The 12,925-nt window shown below is 34.0% G+C and overlaps 1 protein-coding gene across 1 annotated transcript in view; it reads right to left on the bottom strand.

The window, feature by feature from the left end:
• LOC145982718 (TNF receptor-associated factor 4-like) overlaps positions 1 to 12,039 on the bottom strand; it is a 56,030-nt gene extending 43,991 nt beyond the window's left edge. Inside the window, exon 1 of the mRNA XM_083116082.1 lies at positions 11,902 to 12,039. The gene's annotated coding sequence lies outside the window, so the exon portion shown is untranslated. The remainder of the gene's footprint in view (positions 1 to 11,901) is intronic.
• Between the last annotated feature and the right edge of the window lie 886 nt (positions 12,040 to 12,925).

Here is a 12,925-nt window from a genome sequence, read left to right as displayed (position 1 = left end):
CGGGTTTTCAGTGATGGTACAAAAACCAAAAACAAGCCTATTAGAAATTAATTATATAGATGATTTTATATAAAGATTACTTAGATACAGATTTCGAACACTCGATAATATTTGGTCCATAGTTTCTTGTGAATTTAATGTCTCAGCTAAAAAGTAAGATTTAAAAAAATATTTCCCGAATTATTCGTAACGGTACAAAAATTAAAAACGGGCTTAATAGAAAGTATTTACATAGATGACTTTATATAAAAATTAGATATATACAAACCTCACACACTCGATAATATATGGTCTACAGTTTCTTGTGTATTTCATGTCGCAGCAAAAAGTAAGGATTAGAAAATCTTTCCCGGATTTCTTGTGACGGTACAAAAATCAAAAACAGGCTTATTAGAAAGTTATTTTATAGTTGACTTTGTATAAAAATTACTTTGATACAAACCTCACACACTCGATAATATTTCGTCCATAGTTTCTTGTGAACTTCGTGTCCCAGCAAAGAAGGAAGATTAATAAAATATTTCCTGGATTATTCGTAACGGTACAAAAATTAAAAACAAGCTTAATAGAAAATATTTACATAGATGACTTTATATAAATATTAGATATATATACAAACCTCACACACTCGATAATATTTGGTCTACAGTTTCTTGTGTATTTCATGTCGCAGCAAAGAAGTAAGATTGAAAAAATCTATCCCGGATTTTCAGTGATGGTACAAAAACCAAAAACAAGCCTATTAAAAATTAATTATATAGATGATTTTATATAAAGATTACTTAGTTACAGATTTCGAACACTCGATAATATTTGGTCCATAGTTTCTTGTGAATTTCGTGTCTCAGCTAAGAAGTAAGATTTAAAAAAAATTTCCCGGATTCTCTTGACGGTACAAAAATAAAAAACGTGTTTTATATATAGTATTTACTAAGATGACTTTATATAAATATTATATATATACAAACCTCACAAACTCGATAATATTTGGTCTACAGTTTCTTGAGTATTTCATGTCGCAGCAAACAAGTAAGATTAAAAAAAACTCTCCCGGATTTTCAGTGATGGTACAAAAATAAGAAATTGGCTTAATAGAAAGTCGTTACATAGGTGACTTTATATAGGTAGATATTAGATAGATACAAACCTCACACACTCGATAAAATGTGGTCTACAGTTTCTTGTGTATTTCATGGATCAGCAGAACAGTAAGGATTAGAAAATCTTTCCCGGATTTTTTGTTACGGTACAAAAACAAAAAACAGGCTTATTAGAAAGTAATTATGTTGATGATCTTGTATAAAAATTACTTTGATACAAACCTCACACACTCGATAATATTTGTTCCATAGTTTCTTGTGAACTTCGTGTCTCAGCAAAGTTGTAAGATTAATAAAATATTTCCCGGATTTTTCGTGACGGTACAAAAATTAAAAACGGGCTTAATAAGAAGGTATCACATAGAATATTTTATTTACATACATGGTTTTATATAAATATTAGGTAGATACAAACCTCAAACACTCGATAAAATTTGGTCAATAATTTCTTGTGAAATTCGTGTCTGAGCGAAGAAGTAAGAATTCAAGGATTATTCCCGGGTTTTCCGCGACGCTAGAAAAATCAAAAACGGACTTAATAGGAAGGTATCACATAGAATATTTTATTTACAGAATACTTAGGTACAAACCTCACACACTCGATAATATTTGGTTTAGAATTTCTTGTGAATTTCGTGTCTCAGCGAAGAAGTAAGATTTAAAATATCTTTCCCGGATTTTCGTAACGGTACAAAAATCAAAAACGGGCTTAATAGAAAGTATTTACATAGATCACTTTATATAAATATTAGAAACACACAAACCTCAAACACTCCATAATTTTTCGTCTAAAGTTTCTTGTGTATTTCATGTCGCAGCAAAGAAGTAAGGATTAGAAAATCTTTCTCGGATTTTTTGTGACTGTACAAAAATAAAAACCAGGCTTATTAGAAAGTAATTATATAGATGATTTTGTATAAAAATTACTTTGATACAAACCCCACACACTCGATAATATTTGTTCCATAGTTTCTTGTGAACTTCGTGTCTCAGCAAAGAAGGAAGATTAATAAAATATTTCCCGGATTTTTCGTGACGGTACAAAAATCAAAAACGGGCTTAATAGAAAGTATTTACATAGATGACTTGATATAAATAAGAGATAAATACAAACCTCACACACTCGACAAAATTTGGTCTATAATTTCTTGTAAAGTTCGTGATTCAGCGAAGAAGTAAAAATTCAAAAAATATTCCCGGGTTTTCCGCGAAGCTACAAAAATCAAAAACTGACTTTTTAGAAAGCTAACACATAGGATTCTTTATTTACAGATTACTTACATACAAACCTCACACACTCGATAATATTTAGTCCGTAGTTTCTTCTGAACTTCACGTCTCAGCGAAGAAGTAAGATTTAAAAAATCTCTCCCGGATTTCTCGTGTCGGCACTAAAATCAAAAACGGGCTTACTCTAAAGTATTTACATAGATAACTTTATATAAATAGTAGATAGATACAAACCTCACACATTCGACAAAATTTGGTCTATAATTTCTTGAGAAGTTCGTGATTCAGCGAAGAAGTAAGAATTCAAAAATTATTCACCGGTTTTTCCGCGACGCTACAAAAATCAAAAACGGAGTTTTTAGAAAGTTATCACATGGGAATTTTCATTTACAGGTTACTTGGATACAAAACCTCACACACTCGATAATATTTGGTCCATAGTTTCTCCTGAACTTCACGTCTCAGGGAAGAAGTAAGATTTAAAAAATTCTCCCGGATTTTTCGTGACGGCACTAAAATCAAAAACGGGCTTAATATAAAGTATTTACATAGATGACTTTATATAAATATTAGATAGATACAAACCTCACACATTCGATAATATTTGGTATAAAGTTTCTTGTGTATTTCATGTCTCAGCGAAGAAGTAAGGATTCGAAAATCTTTCCCGGATTTTTTGTCATGGCACAAAAATCAAAAACAGGCTTATTAGAAAGTAATTTTATAGTTGACTTTGTATAAAAATTACTTTGATGCAAACCTCACACACTCGATAATATTTGGTCCATAGTTTCTTGTGAACTTCGTGGCTCAGCAAAGAAATAAGATTAATAAAATATTTCCTGGATTTTTCGTGACGGTACAAAAATTAAAAACGGGTTTAATAGAAAGTATTTACATAGATGATTTTACATAAATATTAGATAGATACAAACCTCACACACTCGATAAATTTTGGTCAATAATTTCTTGTGAAATTCGTGTCTCAGCAAAGAAGTAGAATTCTGGAATTATTCCCGGGTTTTCCGCGAAGCTACAAAAGTCAAAAACCGACTTAATAGAAAGTGATCACATAGAATATTTTATTTACAGAGTAAGTAGATACAAGCATCACACAGTCGATAATATTTGGTTTAGAATTTCTTGTGAATTTCGTGTCTCAGCGAAGAAGTAAGATTTAAAAAATCTTTCCCGGATTTTCGTGACTGTACAAAAATCAAAAACGGGCTTAATAGAAAGTATTTACATAGATGACTATATATAAATTTTAGATAGACACGAACCTCACACAGTCGATAATATTTGGTCTAAAGTTTCTTGTGTATTTCATATCGCAGCGAAAGAGTAAGGATTAGAAAATCTTTCCCGGATTTTTTGTGACGGTACAAAAATCAAAACCAGGCTTATTAGAAAGTAATTATATAGATGATTTTGTATAAAAATTACTTTGATACAAACCTAACACACTCGATAATATTTGGTCCATTGTTGCTTGTGAACTTCGTGTCTCTGCAAAGAAGGAAGATTAATAAAATATTTCCCGGATTTTTCGTGACGGTACAAAAATAAAAAACGGGCTTAATATAAAGTATTTACATAGATTACTTTATATAAATATTAGATAGATACAAACCTCACACATTCGATAATATTTGGTATAAAGTTTCTTGTGTATTTCATGTCTCAGCGAAGAAGTAAGGATTCGAAAATCTTTCCCGGATTTTTTGTCATGGCACAAAAATAAAAAACAGGCTTATTAGAAAGTAATTTTATAGTTGACTTTGTATAAAAATTACTTTGATGCAAACCTCACACACTCGATAATATTTGGTCCATAGTTTCTTGTGAACTTCGTGGCTCAGCAAAGAAATAAGATTAATAAAATATTTCCTGGATTTTTCGTGACGGTACAAAAATTAAAAACGGGTTTAATAGAAAGTATTTACATAGATGATTTTACATAAATATTAGATAGATACAAACCTCACACACTCGATAAATTTTGGTCAATAATTTCTTGTGAAATTCGTGTCTCAGCAAAGAAGTAGAATTCTGGAATTATTCCCGGGTTTTCCGCGAAGCTACAAAAGTCAAAAACCGACTTAATAGAAAGTGATCACATAGAATATTTTATTTACAGAGTAATTAGATACAAGCCTCACACAGTCGATAATATTTGGTTTAGAATTTCTTGTGAATTTCGTGTCTCAGCGAAGAAGTAAGATTTAAAAAATCTTTCCCGGATTTTCGTGACTGTACAAAAATCAAAAACGGGCTTAATAGAAAGTATTTACATAGATGATTATATATAAATTTTAGATAGACACGAACCTCACACAGTCGATAATATTTGGTCTAAAGTTTCTTATGTATTTCATATCGCAGCGAAAGAGTAAGGATTAGAAAATCTTTCCCGGATTTTTTGTGACGGTACAAAAATCAAAACCAGGCTTATTAGAAAGTAATTATATAGATGATTTTGTATAAAAATTACTTTGATACAAACCTAACACACTCGATAATATTTGGTCCATTGTTGCTTGTGAACTTCGTGTCTCTGCAAAGAAGGAAGATTAATAAAATATTTCCCGGATTTTTCGTGACGGTACAAAAATAAAAAACGGGCTTAATAGAAAGTATTTACATAGATTACTTTATATAAATATTAGATAGATACAAACCTCACACATTCGATAATATTTGGTATAAAGTTTCTTGTGTATTTCATCTCTCAGCGAACAAGTAAGGATTAGAAAATCTTTCCCGGTTTTTTTGACATGGCACAAAAATAAAAAACAGGCTTATTAGAAAGTAATTTTATAGTTGACTTTGTATAAAAATTACTTTGATACAAACCTCACACAGTCGATAATATTTCGTCCATAGTTTCTTGTGAACTTCGTGTCTCAGCAAAGAAGGAAGATTAATAAAACATTTCCCGGATTTTTCGTGACGGTACAAAAATTAAAAACGGGCTTAAAATAAAGTATTTACATAGATGACTTTATATAAATATTAGCTAGATACAAACCTCACACACTCGATAATATTTAGTCTACAGTTTCTTGTGTATTTCATGTCGCAACAAAGAAGTAAGGATTAGAAAATCTTTCCCTGATTTTTTGTGATAGTACAAAAATGAAAAACGTGTTTAATGGAAAGTATTTATATAGATGACTTTATATAAATATTAGATAGATACAAATCTCACACATTCGATAATATTTGGTTCATAGTTTCTTCTTGTATGTTCTATGTCTCAGCGAAGAAGGAAGGATTAGAAAATTTTTCCCGGATTTTTTGTGAAGGTACAAACATAATAAAAAGGACTAATAGAAAGAAATTGGATAGATGACATTATAGAAAGATAACTTAAATACAAACCTCACACACTCGATAATATTTGGTTCATAGTTTCTTGTGAATATCGTGTCTCAGCAAAGAAGTAAGAAATGAAAAATATGTCCGGGTTTTTCTCGTGACGGTACAAAAACAAAAAACGGGCTCAATTGAGAGTAATTATATAGATGACTTTATATAAAAATTACTTAGATACAAACCTCACAGATTCGATAAAATGTGGTCTATAATTTCTTGTGAACCTCGTTTCTCAGCGAAGAAGTAAGAATTCAAAAATTATTCCCGGGTTTTTCGTGACGGTACAAAAATCAAAAACGTGTTTAATACAAAGTAATTATATAGATGACTTTATATAAAGAATACTTAGATACAAACCTCACACACTCGATAATATTTGGTCCATAGTTTCATGGGAATTTCCTGTATCAGCAAAGAGGTAAGAATTTGAAAATATTTCTTAGATTTTTCGTGACGGTACAAAAATAAAAAAAACGTGCATAGTAGTAAATTATCACATAGCATATTTTATTTAGAGATTACTTAGATACAAACCTCACACACCCGATAATATTTGGTTTATAATTTTTTGTGAATTTCGTGTCTTAGCGAAGATATAAGAATTGAAAAATATTTCCCGGTTTTTCCGTGGCGGTACTTAAGTCAAAAACAGTCTTAATAGAAGGTAATCATATAGGATATTATATTTAGAGATTACTTACATACAAACCTCACACACTCGATAATATTTGGACCATATTTTCTTGTGAATTTCTTGTCTTGGCGAAGAAGTAGGAATTCATGAAATATTTCCCGGATATTTCGTGACGATACAAAAATATAAAACGGGCTCAATTGAAAGTAATTATATAGGAGAACTTGTTTAAAAATTACTTAGATACAAGCCTCACACATTCGATAAAATTTGGTCTATAATTTCTTTTGATCTTCGTGTCTCAGAGAAGTAGTAAGAATTGAAAAATTATTCCCGGGTTTTCCGCGACGGTACAAACATCAAAAAAGGGCTTAATAGAAAGTTATCACATAGAATATTTTATTTAGAGATTTTTTAGATACAAACCTCACACTCTCGATAATATTTGGTTTAGAATTTCTTGTGAATTTCGTTTCTCTGCAAAGAAGTAAGATTTAAAAATTCTTTCCTGGATTTTTCGTGCCTGTACAAAAATCGAAAGCGGGCTTAATTGAAAGTAAATATATAGGTGACTTTATATAAAGATTTCCTAAATACAAGCCTCAGAGACTAGATCCTATTTGGTCTGTAGTTTTTTCGTGAACTTCGTGTCTCAGTGAAGAAGTAAGAATTCAAAAATATTTCCCGGGTTTTTCGTGGCGGTACTTAAGTCAAGATCGGTCTTAGTAGAAAGTAATCATATAGAATATTTTATTTAGAGATTACTTAGATAGAAACCTAACACATTGATAATATTTTGTCCATAGTTTCTTGTGAACTTCGTGTCTGAATGATTAAGTAAGAATTCAAAAATATTTCCTGGGTTTTCCGTGACGGTACAAAAATTTAAAAAGTGCTTAATAGAAAGTAATCACATAGAAAATTTTATTTACAGAATAGTTAGATACAAACCTCACATATTCGATAGAATTTGGTTTATAGTTTCTTTTTGAACTTCGTGTCTTAGCGAAGAAGTAAGAATAAGAAAAATATTTCCCGGGTGTTCAGTGACGGTACAAAAATGAAAAAGGTACATGATACAAAGTTAGAGCCCATATCGTTATTTTGAAGGATTAAAGAGCGCTAACCCTCACTAATATAATAACATTTTGTCCATGGGTTCGATAGAATTTGTTCATCGATGTGAAAAAATCAAAATATGAGAATTATTTTGGGTTTTTCCGTGACGGTACAAAAATGAAAAAGGGGCCTAATAGAAAGTATTCATTTAGAACATTTATTTAAACGTTAAACAGATATAGACCTCACACATTCGTTAATATTTTGTTCATATTTTCTTGTGAACTGCATGTCTATGCGAGGAACGTGAAATTTATAAAATATTTCCCGGGTTTTTCGTGACTTTACGAAAACTGGAAAGGGACTTGATACAAAGTACATATCTATAATGTGCTTGGGAGCTCCGAACCTCACCAATATAATAATATTTTGTCCATGTATTCATATGAATTAGTACATTGATGTGAAAAATCCAAAATTTGAAAATTATTTTCGGGTTTTTCGTAACGGTACAAAAATAATAGAGGGGCTTTTTGGAAAGTACTCATTCTAGAGATTTTATTAAAATATTAAGAAGACAAAAACCTCACACATTAGATAACATTTTGTCCAATTTTTTCCGTGAATTGCTGCCTCTAAGAAGTAAATACAAATTTCAATTTTTTTTTGGGGGGGGGGATTTTTAAGAATGGTATAAAAATCGGATATCCACTTGTTGTAAAGTAGTGTGTATAAAGTTTAATTTTAAAAATTAGTACAAAATAGCATAATATTATTTGAAGCAACTCGAGACGGTACAAAAATATATGGTTGTAAGGTACAAATTTTCCCGCCCTTTTTCTGGCTGTTTCTGATGGGTACAAAATTTTTAAATAGTGGTAAAAAATGGTACATAAATAGTACAATATTTTGATGTGGATAACTTAGCGGAAACTGATGATGAGGTTGAGACGTTACTCTGTAACCCCAAAATTGATTATTGTTTTTCGACGGTAAATTGAGTGGTACAAAAATTATTTTTAGCATTTTTGATTAGTACAAAAATAGTACAAAATTTAACAAATGAGGTTTCGATGGTACAAAAAAGTGGGGTTACAAAGTAACGGAGCCCGTTTAGTCCTTGTATGTGTCGAGTGCCCTTTTACAACCTCTGCTTTTAACCAAGGGAAAGGATATTTTATTCCTCGGAGACATTTGATTTTAGTTACGATAAGGGAGTGGTCCCTGTGTAATGTGGCGGGTGCAAATAGCCTAAGTATTGACTCACCCAGTAGATCAACAACAAAGAAAGAAATGGGGAGAATTGGAGCAGCTAGTGTTTCTGAATTGGGAGAACAGCTATTAGGAAAAATGGGGTAATAGAGAAAATTAGATCAACAGATACAAATTAAAAAATAGAGTTCCTAACACACTAAAATTTAATATGTGTTTTATTAGAAACCCCATTCTAATTAGTATGTGTAAGTTTTGATCTAATTTTCTATAGCTATTACCTCGTTTTCCTAATAGTCCTCTTCCTAATTCGAGATGTAATCAAGGGGTCCAGGGTTCGTTACCCGGTGGAGGTACATGGTACAGTGGTTCGGAATCCACTTTAAACTGTAGGTCCATTCACGATTAGCCTTATTGTGCATGAAATGGACTTGAAACAACAATTCAATCAATCAATCAATCCTAATTCAGAGCCACGAGCCGCCGCTGCAGTAGGATCAACCTGAGAAAGTTTCGTCCAACCCAAATTCCTTGGCAACCGGTCGCAGTGTTGTCTTTATGGAAAGCGCAATACAAAATTTAAAAGATGCGATTTTTTCCATTTTACCACCCAATATAAGTTTCTTGGAATTTTTCATGAATCAAGATACTCAAATATATTAAATCCTCAAACTGGTACGACGCAAATGCCCATAGAACTATAATACGGAAGGAAAAAATGAACTTTACAAAACCTCTCAAAATAATGACGGCATTTAACTTGTATACGGAACCCTGCGAGACCGAAGAGAGATGTAAAACACACAACTTATTATCAGGGGGCACTGGGCCTTAGGGCATTGGGCCCTACCTCCTACTGAGTATTTTGGGCCCTTTTGAAGTGTATAACAGTTAAATGAAAAATCTATTACCTTTTCGTAGTACAGGTAAAAGTCTAGAGTAACGTGTAACGCAATAACATAATGGAAATTTTGTCGTGGGGTCCCGTTGAATATATTTTGTGGGAAGTTGCATTTTAAATAACACACACAAAATAAGTATTAACTATTAGCTGTAAAAGTTATGAATTACAAAGTTATTTTCTTCTCTGAAAATGAAGCCTGGTCCACACGTAATGTATCATTGTCAGTCTTGTATGATCATGGAAGACGGATCAAACCAAACAAGTTGGGCGTCTTGCATGAACAGAGTGAGGTTTGAAGACCAATTGAAAAACTGATGAGTTTGAGCTTTGTTTTCAAACAAAACTGTGACACTTGGTATAATTTTGCGCCGGGTCTAGTTGATGTTGGATGAGCAATGTCCTGTTTTTTAATTTCTGGTGTTACTTTCGCTATTATTTTGCAGTAGGCTTCCAAATCGTAACATCCATACGTAATTTAATTAATTATGCCTATCTTCATGTTCCTGCTCTAATTCACGGAGCAAATTGAAATGTGAGAATTTTCCTCCCTTAAGTAACCACTCTCGTGACCACAGTGGAAGATGAAAATTTTTATTTATCATTCTTACCGTACACACTGAAATATACTTGTCAATAACGCGCTTCATCTATGGTGTTTTGGAAAGACTGAAGCAAAGATAGAGAAAGCATGAATAGTGTGTCCGCGTGTATTGAGTCATTCATATCTGTCAAATTTACCTCATCATGCAAGACTGACAAAACATTACGTGTGGACCAGGCTTAAGGGAGAATTTGACTGCGAGTTAGTAATTCGGCACATGGACCACTTCCTACATATTAATTAAAAATTAACTCCTAGTCGGGTATAATTGTTTGTGGTGCACGTTGATTCGTCCAGTTGAGCTAACTCAGATTGTTCATACGTCTAAGTTCATCGACAATAAACGAAAGGACAGCTCTTTCCATACAACGCTCGCGTCAAAGAATTTCCAGATCGAATTGCGTCATTGTTAACCCACAACATATCTTTCTTCAACATTATTTTTCGATATAAGCGACACAACCTGTTAAAATTCTGGGATTACGCAAAAATGTCAAGAGCCTATCGAGAACTTGGCCTGGCCCTACACCTCGTCCCTCCGTCCCGCATTGTGGAGGCGGCCGCTACGCCACTGCTTCGAGGTTATTCACTGTTTCTGCCGGTGCAACAGGTATTCAGTCTATTTGTGGATTAACTTTGAGTTTACTCTTTCTTGCGAGCAAATCGACGTTTGTGCAAACGGGCATGAGAATAATTTCAGCAACGCCATAAAAAATCACTTTCGCAACGGCTAAGCTACAGAGAATCTGAGACTTTCAACGCGACCACCCCTCCCAATGAACTGTCATTATTTCTAAATCTGAAACACATTTTGGGGGTATTCCATGCGAAAGTGCCCCTGAACCTCAATGTTTACAATTAAATACATGGCTGTAACTTTATCCTATCTTGTAAGTGAACTATCAAAAATTGTCATTTGCTGTTTGAGTTGCTGTTTTAAGTCCACTTTATGCACAGTTAGGCTAATCAGGACTGGACCTACAGTTTAAAGTGGGATCCGAACCACTTGTGCCTCCTCCGGGTATCGAACCCGGGACCCCTTGATTACAAGGCAATGTGCTACCAAAATTGTCATTTGCATAAAACTTCAATTATTATATAGAATTAAGTTAGAGGGTAAAACGTATTTACATATTGTTCGTTTATTGTAATGTTTTGATTTACTTGTGTTTTATATTGTGTCCCACCCGTGACACCAAAAAACAAATAATTTCTGCTTCAACTGTTACATTTCCCCCTCAACTCCACAAAAATATTCAAAGGCCAATTAGCCTCCCCGATGGTGCAGTGGTAGCGTCGTCGCCTTGTAATCAAGGGGTCCCGGATTCGATTCCCGGTGGAGGCACATAGTGGTTCGGATCCCACTTTAAAATGTAGGTCCAGTTCAGATTAGCCTTACTATGCATAAAGTGGACTTTAAACAACAAATAAATCAACAAATCAATCCAATCAAAGGCCAATTACCTTCTCTTTCTCTCTCTGTCTTAAACAATATATTTTTAATCATTTGACAATTCACAGAAATTAGATTTTTTTTATTAAGTGAACAGGCAATTGTGCTTAATCAAGTGTTAAGTATAATATTTTATTGCACATAAACTGTAAGAAAAATGTTGCTTAACTATCAGTAGAATAATTAATTTAATATAAAATATGTAGTCCGTGTATCCCACCCGTGACAACGAAATGCACCGTTGGTGTAACTATTTCAGGTACGACAATCTGATCATCATATATATATACCTATATATAACTTAAACATGTAAAAATAGTGAAGACTTACCTTCGAACGCCGGTCTCTATCTCCACTGTCCAACACGCCAGTACAACTCAACTCTGCTGGCAAGGCTGTTCTGGGATGGCGACTTCAACCATCGATAGACACTCTTGCCTTCAAGTAGTCCCATGTGCTGTCTGAGGCGTGTTCCAAGCATGCCATTTCAGAGGTACCCACGAAAAGTGCGCGTTTTTTACGACACGTGACTGGAGCTCAAACAAGGAAAGCTACTACGAAAAGGGAAATTCTTCCAATCTTGGGTGGTGTAGAGCTTAGCATGATAACATGGAAGTGCTCTGAGGATACGAACGTCCTGAAAAAACTAAGCACAACATTTATTTTCTTGATAATGTCAAGTACTTCACAAATACTGTTGTATAATATAATACTTTAATTCTCCTACAGAATCAGCCCTCTAGAGCGGCGAGAATGGCTGTTTCTTCGTGTCCCATTCTTCAATATTGAAAACTTACTGTAACAGCCCAATATTGGGCCAAGGCTTACCCACCGACTGCTGGCATCTCTTCCACGCGGGCCACCAGGGGGCGTGGAGATCTGCAGCCAGACTAGTGGGACGGGTGGTCAGCCCGACCGACCCCCAGCCGTTGTACTACTTCGCGACCGGATTACGCTCACTCACTCGGAGCTCCCCAATTTCCTCACGATGGTGGGTTGCCACCGACCCTGTACACAGGCCGAAAATTCCCGGAGACTGAACCCGGGATCGACGTCCCGCAACCGCCGCCCAAAGCATGATGCCTTAGACCGCACGGCCACGGAGGAGGACTTCATTTACTGTAGCTTCATAAATATAACGGTTATTTTCCATTTCAATTTTTCCTTTATTAAAGGGCGAGGTTCAGTCTGCGGCTCTTCTACCACCTACCCCCCAAAATATAATGTGACATTCATCACCAAAGGTAGCTAATAGGCTCTTCCTAGATTAAAAAGCAATAAGTGTTTCAAAGGAAACTTGCACGGACTTGGTGCTAAGCTGTAGTGTGACACTCTCGCTACTTGGGATCCAGGT

Source organism: Lepisma saccharinum, unplaced genomic scaffold (genome assembly GCF_977018435.1).
Source record: "Lepisma saccharinum unplaced genomic scaffold, izLepSacc3.1 HAP1_SCAFFOLD_362, whole genome shotgun sequence".
Taxonomy (NCBI): domain Eukaryota; kingdom Metazoa; phylum Arthropoda; class Insecta; order Zygentoma; family Lepismatidae; genus Lepisma; species Lepisma saccharinum.
The sequence above is the reverse complement of the archived record's forward strand: the minus strand, read 5'-3'. Positions and strand labels throughout refer to the sequence as shown.